At 43.3% G+C, this 14084-nt stretch overlaps 1 pseudogene across 1 annotated transcript; it reads right to left on the reverse strand.

Annotated features, from left to right (window-relative positions):
* Nucleotides 1-754: 754 nt before the first annotated feature.
* LOC125524905 (putative disease resistance protein RGA4) lies at nucleotides 755-5465 on the reverse strand (annotated as a pseudogene). The gene is made up of 3 exons (XR_015610244.1): nucleotides 5237-5465; nucleotides 5036-5121; nucleotides 755-4674 (listed from the first exon to the last, which is right to left on the reverse strand). The product of XR_015610244.1 is annotated as a putative disease resistance protein RGA4 (transcript).
* Between the last annotated feature and the right edge of the window lie 8619 nt (nucleotides 5466-14084).

The raw sequence follows: 14084 nt of genomic DNA on the forward strand, positions 1-14084 counted from the left end.
CAAACACAGGACACGGTGTAACTGAATCAGGTGTTTCTAGTGACATACATGCATGTGTTACCCTTGAATTTCCAGGAGCAAAAGGCACAAGCTGAAGAAGCGCCAAAAGATTTTCAGGAGCTGTCCAACAAAGTAGTCAGAGGTGAGAGGTGAGTCTTGCAGGTTCCCAGATGCAGTCATCCATCACTTTCTCACACAAAAATGTTCAGAATTATTCATAGACATTTCTTAAAAAGGGAAACCAGCGAGATAACAGTTATCTGCTAGAGTGCACGCATAAAAGGTGCCATCTGTATTAAATGCAACATCAAATTGTACACACACACACACACACACACACACACAATTAAAGTGCTCATTCATAATACATGAGATAAATAAACAGAGCAGGGAATGGTCATTTTTATATTCCAACTGGCCAGCCAGCCACTTTCACAATAACATCGACAAATTAAGGGCATAGGAATAATTAAGCAACTAGAAAGACCAGCGGAGACCAAAGCACATCATCATCTTCCTCAACTGACATTATCATGTGAATTAGGAGACAGTGTCGCACTGTAAGGTGAGCCAGCATCAGGCTCTACACCTCATAACAGGTTGCTGGAGGCACACATCTTGGGCCTGCTGTTAATTTGTGGTAAACACATGAACGAAACTTTGAATTTAATAGAGTACTTGAAACTTAAAAAACATCAATGAAAGATGGCCAACGGGGGCTAATTTACCTTTCTGTTTATTTGTAGGCGGAATTCTAAATCACACTTTAATTTATGTACTTCCAGCGGATATGAGCGATCTTTGCCCAGTTTTCTCCATCAGGTGCTCGGCAGCTCTCTTTCAAGAGTTCCGAACAACCCTCCATGTGTATCTTCTGGAGGGAGGATGGCAGATCTGGTAAAGATGATATGTTGGGGCATTCACATATGTAGAGATTCTTCAGACTGGAGAAGCACTTCAAATTTGTTGGCAAGGAAATCATTTGACAGCCAGAGAATTCCAGGACCTTGACAGATGTGAAATTTGTGGATTCTTTGAGTGAGACGAATGGCTCTTTGCATCCTAGAAGAGTGAGAGATTCTGGAACTGTGAAATCTTCAGCCGAGAGCATATTGTTCATTATTACAGGACTGCTAACAGTGAGGAATCCTTGGATTCGAAGCTGTAAGATACACTCAGGGGTGAGTTTCGGAACATCAATCAAATATACGTTGCGAAGTTGCAGACAAGACAATCCTTCGACCGTACATAAATCTGGCAATTTCTGCAATGAGAATGATTTAACAGAGGTGAGACTATCAACAGACAAGCATGCAGTGCTTCTGCAACAGCTTATGTCAAAATCATACATGTGTGGCCAGTCAGTACCGAGGAAGTCAGCTGTAAGCACACAACCGTATATACAGAGCCTCTCAAGGGATAATGGCAAGCATTCTGCTCCACATGCCAACTCTAAAGAAGGGCAGGAAATCAATGTAACAATTGAAAGAGAGGTAGCAGCTTGTAAGCCCCCTAATGACCTGAGACACCAGCAATATCTGATGGATAACTCCTTAAGTTCTGTCAAATGTTGGAGCACCTCTTCGGAAGGAAGTGTAGTTAAAGTCATAAGATCTTTTAAGTCCAACATTGTCAGTGAAACCAAGCCATCAAGGCAAGCAGCTAAAGCTCCATCTGTAACACTGCATGAGGAAAGAATAAGTTGACAAAGTCCTGATGGTGGAACCAACGGCATCCCACTTCTCCTTCCATAGATGAGTCTCATCCTTTGCTGGTGACAGCATATCCATGCCTTGATTATATCCTCTTTTACCAATACTTTATATTTCTCCCTTTTTAGAGCAGATCCAAGGTTTTGAACTTGTGACACATCAGCATGCATCAATGTCATCTGCTGCTCCAGAAATGAATGCTCCCATGAGATTACTCTCCTAATATCTGATCCTGAATCAACCGCCCAGATTAAACAAAGTTGTGATGCCAAGTGGTCCATCTTCATGAAATTCTCTCTCAGATCATCCTGTTCCATCTCATCATTGGAAATAAATACAAGCAGTGGGCATTTGTCTACTCGTAACATTTGAAGACCTGGTGGAAGACAAGGTAATGTCTTCAGGTTTGGCACATCGCCGAGGACAAGTGAAGTGCAATTCCCAAACATCTCAATATTAGATGGTAGACTTTGTAATGCACTGCAATGCTCGAAGCTTAAAGATTCCAAGTTCTCAAAATATGAATTATCAAGTAACCAGCCTGGATATTTTGAAGATTTGTAACCTTCAATTTTAAGATCTCCAAGTTGAGGTGGTGGCATCAAACCTTCTAGAATCTCCAAATGTGAACTATCTTCTCCATTTGTTTTATTCTTGCAACTCCAGGCAAGTCGCAAGATGCGAAGATGCCTTTTCTGATGCAGCTTTGATTCTAAGGCTTCATCCTTCCCAGTGACATTCTCAAGATTGGTGACATGTAAACTGTCACGAATCTCATTCATGTCCATCAGCTGTTGCAACTCATATCCCTTTTTCTTTTGCACAGAAAATTCCTCAAATTGTTGAAGCAAAGTTAGCTTGCCAATGTTAGGAATTTGAGGCAGTCTCGCACTGTTCAAGCCGCCTATTCTTTCACCAACCCGTTTAAGATGCGTTAACTTCCTTAAATTGCAGAGTTTCTTGGGGAAACTCTCGACTTTGGCACTAAACAGCAGTAACTGCAAGTGGTAAAGAGTACACAGTGATTTTGGCAATTCAGAAATCAGTGTACTTATGATGTTCAAATACCGAAGGTGCTTCAACTCACCAACAGATTCTGGCAACTTATTACTGTTGTAAGATTTCAAACATAGTACACGCAACTTCTTTAAATTCCGTAGTATCTGATTAAAAAGATCACTGACATCATCCATCAGGGGGTATATGCAGATAACAGTGCGTAAATGATGTAGCTTGCAGATACTTTGCTTGTGTTGCTTCATACTTTCAACACAAAAAGATATGTGTCGAACAGTAGATGGTATTTCTGTCACCTTATCATCTTCCAATCTGAAGTAGTCATTTTTAGAGAGTGATTCTGCCAGATCATGAAGGAGATCATGCATAACATAGTACGTGGGAAAGATATCAGGGAATTCATTGTAATCGGGTTGAAAGAATGATACAGAGATCATCTCCTTGAAGCAATCCTTTCCAATATCTTCCACACTCTTGTTTCGGTTGCATGAATCAACAAGGCCCTCTGCCATCCAAAGATAAACCAACTCCTCAGTGTCATATATATGGCCTTTTGGAAACAAGCTGCAATAGAGGAAGCACCTCTGCAGACGTGGATCTAAGTTCTCATAACTCCACAATAGAGCTCTCATGGGCTCACTTAACTTTTCAATGTTTATAGTTAAAGCATGCTTCCATACAGTGATGTCTGTTTTTCCTTTCAACTGGGAACCCACAACTTTTGCCGCCAAAGGAGATTGTCCAAGCCTCTTTGCAATCTTCTCTGCAAAATCTTCGAGCCTTTCACACGGTAGTGGATTTCTGATTTGTGGTCCAGAGAATGCATGGTGTTTGAAGAGTGCCAAGAAGTGAGCATCCTCCATGTTTTCCAGAGGACAAACTTCACAACAGAGAGTGGCTGGAAATGTATCCCGTCAAGAAGTTACCAAAACTTTGCTTCCTGTCTGTTGGGAAACTAGAGGAGCTAACAGTTGATCCCATTCTCTCTCACTGCTAGCTTCAAACCAAATATCATCCAACACAAGCAGGAATTTCTTTGATTCTTGCAGTATGTCTATCAACTTGCGCTGCAGAGTATCAAGGTTATCAATGCGTGGGCATTCCCCCTGAGAGGCAGCCTCGATGATCTCTCGTGTATGACGGCGGACATCAAGTTTGAGTGAGATGCTTACCCACATTGTCACATCAAAATATTCTTTTACCCTCTTGTCATTGTAAACAAGTTGTGCTAATGTAGACTTTCCCATGCCTCCAGCTCCAACAATGGCCAAACCTGAGTACATAGTATATGATCCCGATCTATTATATGATCGGTAGTGGCAGTTGTCTTGGTAAGAAGATCTATTATATGATCCCGATCCTTGTCACGACCAATCACTTTCAAAGGCGGTAGTGATGTGGTCTCAGGAACAGCAGCTGATGATATGATGGGTCTCTCTGCATTATAACCAGATGGTAAGCAGAGCAGTTCACGGAAGTCCTTGGCTTTCGCCAGGGTAGCCTTCAGTTCATTCAGCTGTTGAATCAGCTTTCTGTTCTCAGAGCTCAGATTGGACAACCTGCTTGATGCAGCATGCAGAGGCTTCATAAAAGTGCTTTTGATGGAAGCATTGGCTGACAAGGAATATTTCCCCTTTGCTTGGAGCTTAAGGAGGTTGTACTCATGCTCGTTCAGCAAGTCTTCGGCCAGATAGAATGCTTGTCCAACTTGGGCCTGTGGTTTCCCTTATCTGCTGCTTCAATCAATAGCTCGAACTGCGGCAAGACTGTGGTCTCCAGTTCATGGAGCTCACGCGCCATGTCCACTCCAAGATATGTTGAAGCATTAGCATGGAGCTTCTTCAAGACCGGCAATGCAGCCAATCTTAAGCCAGCTATAGCTAAGGCCACTTCCGCCATCGGATTGTAATTGTAGGACTGTTCCTCTTCTGCCGAGGGCACTATTCTGAAAGAGAGTTTAAGAGGTTGTTTATAGAGGACAGTAAGAGAACAAATTCTATCCATAAAGATACATAATGATGAAACACCTAGTATGGAGATGACCAAGTAAAATGGGAAAATAGGAGCGAAAGCTATAAAGAAAAATTTCCCCTCTTCTCCTTGTTTTTTCTTGGTGTGGACTGTGGAATGGCTTGAATAAATCTAAAGACGAGCACTGGAATTGTTGGACGTGATTGATGAAAAACATGTTGGAGTGCAAAATGAGGAGATAAATTAGTCGACTGCAATGGAGATAGGGAAACCTACTGGCAGATTCGTAGACAATGGAACAAACTAAGAATACTACTTTTAGCATGGGAAATTACCTGAATAAATGATAGACGAGCAATGAAAGTGCTTCTAGATTGGAGGTAGTAGAAACAACCAGTGAATATAACAGTGGATAGAAAACCTGTTGGAGTAGAAAATCACGGACTAAATTAGCCGGTTGCAGCAACAGAGAAAATAAACAGAACCCTACATCCAGATTTGATGAGGAAAACAGAGGAGCATAGTGGTGAGCTTACACAGTTCAAGGAATGAGGGACAGCTTTGTAGGAGCGATGAGTCAAGGTTCAGCGAGAGGCAGATAGTAGGTGTGATCCAGCTACTTGAGAGGATGCTGAAATTCCCACCAAGCAGCTCAGCGAGGCAATAGTAGGTCAGATCCAGCTACCTGCCCATTTTTAAAGCTTAGGTGACTGGACTTGCTAATAAATTAACCAGTAACCAATGTGGACATAGCTCACTGATCGATAATTTAAGTACATAAAGTAAGCTAGGCATTATAAGATATCATGCAATAGAATATTCTGCATCAAAAGCTTCAGATCAGTAGTAGAGGGCTCTGCACATACAACTCCATCGTGTAACAGTCCATAGTTGGCGAACCGGTGTGTGCTTCTCATTTTGTTCTCCTCCTAGTACTTCCTGGACTAGCATTTTTTTCTTGCCATCGACAAGCAGCTATTGTATCGATCTCATGTCTGACAATTGTGGACAATAACACTTTCCTGTCCTTCCCTGCTTTGCCCACCAAATTACTGCCTGTCCTGCACTGCACACCGAGAAGCAGAAAACAGGAAACCATGCCTCTTTAAGTCAAATACACCATAATATAACCAATATATCAGAAATTTCTTTACAGCGAGAATATGATATGCCAGAAGCAAATTCGGGTATCACTAATTGGTGGTATAAGCTAAGCAGGGACAGCGTCTGTTTGCGGGAATCCATCGATAACGTGAATAGATCTGCTAATTAACGCAGGCGAGAACGAATAAACCCACTGGGGCAAGGACAAGGCGGGTGAGAAGTAGATCTTGTCTATCACATGGGAGATATATGCCCAACGAGGCAGGAATAATAGATCTGATCCAGCTACTTGCCCTTTTAAAAGGTTCAGCTGATCTGGACTTGCTAATAAACTAACCAAAGTGGAGACAGCTCACTAAACGATAATTAAAGTACATGAAGTAGGCTAGACGCATCTTTTCACATTTTGAGACATCACAAAGTAGAGTATTCTGTATGAAAAGCTTCAGCAGTGGACACATAAATCTATGCAATCAGAACACTAGTAGAGGACTCCGCAAATACAGCACCTACGCCGCTGTGTGACTAAATACAAATGGCCAGTTTGTAACCCCTGAAGCATCACGAGTTAGAATCGCGTTCTTCTCCTTAGCATGCATGTGTGCGGAAGTGGAGAACTATTCTCATGGTGGTGGTCTGGTGGACATGGTGCTTGCCCATCAAAATCATTTTTTCTTTCCATCACCATTGCTGGCCCTCGTGGTTTCCATGAACCACCCACACAGATCTGAAAGCTGTGTCCAAGAATAAAATATGACCCCATTGGTGTCCAACCTGCAGGGAAAAATCATCACAAAATAGAATTGCAAAGAATTAACATATTTCCTTCAATTGCATTCGTACAGCCTAATTACTTTTGAATTACTGTAGAAATGTATGTGCAGAATCTGACGGAGTGCATTCTTGTAGGTCTTGAACTGGTGTATATCACTAAATACTCATCATTGATATAACAACCATCTTTGAAAAGAATGTGCATACCTTTCAGCCAGCACACATCTCTTGATTCATATGGCAGATAGTCTTGGCTGCCTTTCCAAACTTGTTAGCGCTCTTCCATGGTTTCCAATGTAGGCACACAGTCCAAGTTGAAAATTCATATAAAATCCTGCAGCGGCAGGTTGATTGGGCAAGCTTTTTTTAGACCGCTGTAAACGGAACCAGCAAAATGGGCAAGGCTATGGCTAGCACCATTCTGATCAGGCACGACTTTCAGAATGACAAAATCCCTTTCACCTGACATTGTTAACAAACTAATGCCTCTAACTCAATCTGCATACCAAGGCCGATCTAGTTGAGCAGAACCGAAATTACAAATTGCTTTGGCGCAGGCTGGTCCAAGAATGACAAGGAGAGTAGGAGACTCGTTCATCCGACATCCAGATCTTCCTGGACCTGTTGAAAATCTGTAGCCCCTTGAGATTCTGTGCCTCCTCAGCATGCATATCATATCCGTCGTAACTCCTCCACTATCTGAATTTTCAGGAAACACAGTTGATGGCTGTCACTGATGGTCAAATAAAAGTGTTTGCCTTCTCTGTTATGCCTTATGCTCACACGCCCTAGCTCGGATGCAGTATGGTTCACCTTTGGATATCTCCACTGCATAAGTTTTTAGTAAAAAAAACATTTGCGACTGTCGATGCCTGAAATTCACGTATTGGTATACATAGTGGATTTCGCAGATTCGGTGGCGAGGTCCAGTAATTAATTGGACCGAGCTCTAGTAACAACAACACTGAGCATACATGGAACGAACAAGGAAAGCAGAGAAGGAAACTAAATGAATGATGATCAGCAGGCAACTCAGATTCAGAACTATAAATTAGTCCTATGGCGGACTGAGCTTCGCCGGTTTTAGAGAATCGCAGAGAAACTGAAGCTATTGTGGACTGAGGTCCAGTAATTTTGCTGCCTAAGATCTACACTGAAGGAGAGGAGATGTGCAAGGAAAAAAAAAGTGCACCTTGTTCGCTGTGTGGAACAGCTCGGCTCACGCGGTGGCTCAGGCTCGCACAGGCTCAAATGGTGGCCCGCCGTGGCGGCCTCTACGACCAGCCGCGGCCGGCGGAGGCCACCCAACATGAGCGCCGGCGAGGACTGCATCCCGACCACCACCACCATCGTAGATTGGCGGCGCATATGAGAACGGCGTGTAGATGGCCTAATTACTTTTGTACAGCCTAATTACTTTTGAATTACTATAGAAGTGTACATGCAGGATTTGACAGAGTGCTTGCCTCTACTTCTTCCAAAAAAATGTAGCAAATTTCTAGCTGTATATCATAAAATATATAGTACTCATCACTGATATATCAGTTGAGTTATCTGCATGACACCAAGAAACGTCTCCCGTTTCTACACCTTATCAAATCTCTTACTGCTGTTCCGTGGTCTCCAATGTAGCCAGACAGTCCACCCTTGGTGACTACAATAAGAACCTGATGAACTAGCGTGTGTGCTTCTCATTTTCTTCTTCTCCTAGTGCTTACCTGTCCAGCATTCCTTTGGTTTGGTATCCATTTTGTGAATTCCTTTGGTTTGGTTTGGTGCGTTTGGTCTGCATCTAGTGTATCGATCTCAACTCTGAAAAATGTGGACAATAGTACATTCCTATCATTCCTTGCTTTACACACTGAATTACTGGCTATCCAGCACACCTAGAAGCAGTGAACAGGAAACCATGCCTCTGTAAGTCAAGCCACCATATATAATCCAGATATCAAAAATTCCTTTACAGCGATAATATAATATGCCAGAAAGCAAATTTGCATACCATTAATTGGTGGTATAAACTAAGCAGGGACAGTGTACGTTTTCAGGAATCCCGGCTACGCAATTCATGCACGGGAGAACATCAACAGATCTACTAATTAATGCAGGCAAGAACGAATAAACCCACTGGGGCAAGGACAAGGTGGGTGGGAAGTGGTTATTATCTACTCCCTTCATCCCAAAATGAGTGTATCAAGCTTAGTACACCTTTGTACTAAGTTAGTGCAAAGTTGAGACGCTTATTTTGTGACGGAGGGAATATCACTTGGGAAAGACGCCAGCTGGTCAACGAGGCAATAGTACATCTGATCTAGCTACTTGCCCTTTTTTATGTTCAGCTGACTGCAGTTGCTAATAAACCAACTAGTAACCAATGTGGAGACAGCTCACTGATCGATAATTAAAGAACATAAAGTAGGCTGCTAGATGCATCTTTTCACATTTTAAGATATCACATAACTCTAGAGGACTGCGCAAATAAAACGACCAGTTTGTAACCCCTGAAGCATCACGAGTTAGAATGTCGTTCCTCTCCTTACCATGCGTGCAGGAGTGGAGAACTATCATCATGGTGGTGGTCTGGTGGGCATGGTGCTAGCTTGTCAAAATCTTTTTTCTCTCTCTCATCACCATTGCTGACTCCCATACTTTCCATGAATCATCCTTGCAAACCTGAAAACTATGTCCAAGAATAAAATACGACCCCATTGATGTTCAACCTGCAGGGAAATCATCACAAAATAGAATTGCAAATCAGTAACAGATTTCCTTCAATTGCATTCATATATTACGTAGCAAAAAGGAAGAGATTTTGTACAGCGTAACAACTTTCGAATTACTGTAGAAGTGCACTGGCGCACATCAGTAAATACTCATCACCTGACAACCACAGCTAACTCCAGTAAATTCCCTAGCCAGCAAACATGGCTGTAATGGGAACAACCAAAATAGGCGAGGCTATGGCTAGCACCATTCTGATCAGGCACGACTTTCAGAATGGGAAAATCCGTTTCATCTTGTGGAAAGTATAGGATGGTTGAATATTGTGTTGTTGTATATTGATCTGACTCTCGTAAGGGTATATATAGAAGTACAATAGGGACAGAGACTTGGAGTACAATGCAAGATATTATTTAAACCAATCTTATGTCTAGTTGTGATTATCTCTACACAATTATATTTCTAACATTCCCCTCAGTCGTAACGGGAGTGAAGTGGACGATTGCGACTGAATTTGAAGTCTTGCGCTTCGATCGTCTTCTCCGCTACACCATCATCTACTGCGTCTTTGATGGGTCGGCACCTAGGGCGGTGACTGCGTCCCCTTCTGATGCCTTCCTTGTCTCTTCTCTCTTCCCTCCCGCAGTCACAGCGGGAGTGGCGTGAACGCTGGTGACGACGCGGACGCTGTTTACTGGAGTTGTTGCCGATATGTTGTTGTAGACCAAGCCATTAATGTTGATGTCGAGGTAGCCGATCATGGTGTTGTAGCCGTGGTCGAGGTAGTCGTGGTCGATGATGTAGTCGTCGTGGATGATAAAGCCGCACAAAGCCGAAGGCGCAAAAAAAAGCGCTATGACGGAGCTGCAGACGTGGACGATACACCTTGCGGATGTCAGAGGGTGTTGTCGGCGATGAGTCCGCCGGTTTTGCCAAGACCGGGGGAAGTCCATCGAGCACACATCGGTTTTGCCAGAACCGTGTGGCTGTGTAGGGTCGTCAGTGTAGTGATGCCGTGTCGATGCAGTCATGCCGTCGTGGATGACACGGTCGATGCCGTCGTCGAGGTCGCGTCTTGCAGAAAAGTCTGTCAGAGAACGCTAGGTGTCCATCTTGAGGACGAGGCGGCGGTGGTGTTTTGACGAAAATGTTGGTGAAGACCACGTTGATGAAGACCTTGGCGATGACGTTGCAGCGATGTGTCGATGATGATGCGTCGTTTGAAGGCGTCCCTCCATGGCGACGAAGTGTCAATGTCCTGCCGTGTCAAAGAAGCATAGTTTTAAATAGCGCGCTAAGCATCTTAGCGGCGGACCTTTTCCAAATGCTATAGCGTGCTATTTAAAATGTTTGTTCATTTGTTTGGATCAAAGTCTCTTAGCGCAAGACTTTTTGTAAACGCTATAGCGGGCTATTTAAAACAATGCAAAGAAGTATGTTGGCTCGTAGCCTGGCGTAGTCGTACAGGTTGATGTCGTTCGGCTCGACGCAAAGGCATCAGTGTAGCCGTGCAGTACAGATCGGCGACGGCGGTCGATGCAGCCAAGGAGAAGATGATGTAGCTCAGCTCGATCAATGAAAGAGTGGATCGTCCTCAGTGCGGGTGCAGGTCGGCGGCTCGGTGTAGATGAGGCAGGTCGTGCACGTCTTTGCTCATGTCCCGCGAGGGCTGGAGTCGAGCAGACCTGTTACGTGTCGCTGAAGCTCTCGGATGTGGCTCTGGAGATCATGGTCGCATATGGGTATGTGGGACGTGCATGGTTACGTGGCCCACGATCTGGTTGAAGCTAGTTGTGGAGTCAAACCTGACAATAGTTTGGACTGAAACTCAAGTTTCAGTTCAGTTTTCATATGGTCTGCCTTTGGATGGACGAAACGGGCTAAGCTCCTAAACTAATTTGGTTCGGTCTGGGCTTTACCCATTATTGGACTGGTTTGGTCTGGTCTGGACAGAGACCGGTCAGTCTCAAACAGCTTCGACCCATAGACGCAGACCAAATAGAGCAACTGGGTTAGGGGTCGCTGAGCCATCGCTGCTGTCGGCTGGATTTCTGGCCATCGCCTTCATCTCCCTCCGCTTCCATCCTCGACCGCAATGGAGTCCCCCGTCGTCCGTGCATGCTGCGTGGTCGTATCTCGTCTAGTCGTATCTGGCTATGCGAGGAAAGACGGCGACCGTGCCGTCGATTGGAGGGGTCTCCGACCTATTCCTTGGGATGTGAGGTTCACCACGGCCAGGCTGGTCTAATCGGCACACCGGCGAGGCTCGGCGTGGTGATTGATCGCGCAAACGAGAAATCACACTGGCCGCTCGTGCTCTGGCCGCCGCGAAGCTCTGAGGTGAACTGTTAGCACCATCGTGCCCCCACGCCAGTCCGCGCCGTGCCGCCTCTAAGTGCCACGCCCTACACGCGCGCGGACCATCCTCTGCCATTGCTGCAGCCCGCAAGGGCGTACGCCAGAGTGCGCAGTTAGGGGAGCTGCTGCCACAGCTCGTCTCAGTGTGCAAGGTGCGTCCATGGCCAGCGGTTTTTCACGGGGCGCTAGAGGTCGTACCAGTTCGATGACCGGAGGTCCGTAAGCTGTAGCTTCGTCGTTGTACTATCAGCTTTCATTGCCCACGTGCGTATGGTATGTGCACATTCAGGGAGAAGATGCATCGATAGGTATCCACGTGAGTATATGCACATGTCCATAGTTTGAAACTGTAGGCTGAAACTGTATTTGTGGAATGGACTGGATTGGTTTGGCTTGAAAACACGAGCAGTTTGGTTTGGTTTGGATTATATCAGATATAGTTTGGATTGGTTTGGTTTGGATTATATCAGATATAGTTTGGATTGGTTTGGTTTGGCCGGTGAACTCGTGGATCCACGGTTTGGACTGGATTTGGATTGGATTAAAAACTATTCTCAGGTTTATGTGCGTTTATCTCTTGGCATTTTAATCCCATCGTTTATATTTGGTAAAAAAAAGGGGTAGATCCCCCCAAAAAAGTTTAAAATGGTTATTAAAAAAATCTTTTTTTAAAAGGCAATAAGAATATATATTGACTGTTGTACAATTTTAGGTTTCAAAGCTGATTGACTGGTCTACTCGCACGTAAAGTTTTGTGAATAAATGATACTCGTGGTAATCTTTGTGAAAACAACAATATCAGACCTCCAAATTGCTTCAAACATGTTTTTATAGCACTAATTTTGTCTTTTTTTGCTGAGAAAACAATGGATACCATTTCTTCGCCAAACATCACACATGTGTAGAACATCCAACCATGTTTGTTACTCAAAAGTTTAGAATTGTTTAATTTGTATTACTATGTTTCTAATTTTATTGTTTATATAAGGTGTGTGTGGACCCATGTTCCAAAAGTATATGTCCTAGTATCTACGCCAATCTAACACAATGAAACCAATTGAACACCAATACATGAAGTAAAGTGACCCTTATTCCTTGATGCCCTACCTATCGTGCATGGCTCGACATCTATTCTAGGAATTGGTTGTAGGTTGTACCTTCTCCCTAAAAATCTTGGCGCCCTGGCTCAGTACCGGTTTCAGACCTCTCACGGTGGATAGTAATCATAGTGAATGATACACTTCAGTTATTACTAACCCATGACTCAATACCGGTTTCAGACCTCTCACGGTGGATAGTAATCATAGTGAATGATACACTTCAGTTATTACTAACCCATGACTCAATACCGGCTTCAGACCTCTCACTGTGTTCTCGTTACTGCCAGCATCCCTTGTTATTTTAACAATACATGGGATCAGGAAAATAGGATCATCAACAATACATGAGCTAGTGTTAGAGGCGAAACTAGGGATCTGCTTGGTGTTCATTATTCTACACATGCAACTGAGTTTTCCTCTTAATCTCATATTCACGAACCATTGAATTTCTAGCATAGAAATAGACACTTTAATAATGAACACAGAAACATATTAACACATTTACTGTTGCCTTTAGGCATATTTCTAACAGTTGATGGTGTGGGTGATGATGAAGCACTAGTAGAAAACAGGGCTTTGGTCACAGCGCAATATACACATTAGTCCCGGGACTAATGTGAGCATTAGTCCCGGTTCGAGCGGCTAAAGGCATTAGTCCCGGTTCAAATGGGCCTTGGGCATCGCACCCTTTATTCCCGGTTCATATCTCGAACCGGGACTAAAGGGGACTAAAGGGTGCGATGCCCTTTTGTCCCGGTTCGTGTCTTAAACCGGGACTAAAGGGCCCATTTCTCAAACTCTACCCCCCCCCCCCCCCCGGTATCGTCATTTCAGTTTTGAAAAAAACAAAAAAAAATGATAAGAACTTCAAAAAATAAAATCCTTCGAAATGTAGTTATATTACTACATCTACTAGTTAGGAAAATTTAAAAACTTAAATTTAGACATGTTTTGCAAAAAAGTGTCATGAAAAAGTAAAACGGCTATAACTTTTGCATACGATGTCGAAAAAAACCGTATAATATATCAAAATGTTCAGCACGAAAATCCGCATTTGATTTTGACTGCCTACGGCCTGTTTGCAAATTTTTAGAATCCTCAAATTCTAAAAGGAAAAAAGATATGCTCAAATTTTAGTTTTTTTTGAATTTTGGTTAAATCTCGTCAAACTATGGCCAAACTACGTATTCAAGAAGTATTAGTGTTACTACATAATTATTCAAGAATATTAGTGTTACTAAATAATTATTTCATTTTTTTGAATTTTGGTCAAATCTGGTCAAACTATGGTCAAACTACTTATTTAGGAAATATTAGTGTTACTAAA

Source organism: Triticum urartu, chromosome 7A, assembly GCF_056163025.1.
Source record: "Triticum urartu cultivar PI428250 chromosome 7A, HENAU_Tu73, whole genome shotgun sequence".
In the NCBI taxonomy this organism is placed as follows: domain Eukaryota; kingdom Viridiplantae; phylum Streptophyta; class Magnoliopsida; order Poales; family Poaceae; genus Triticum; species Triticum urartu.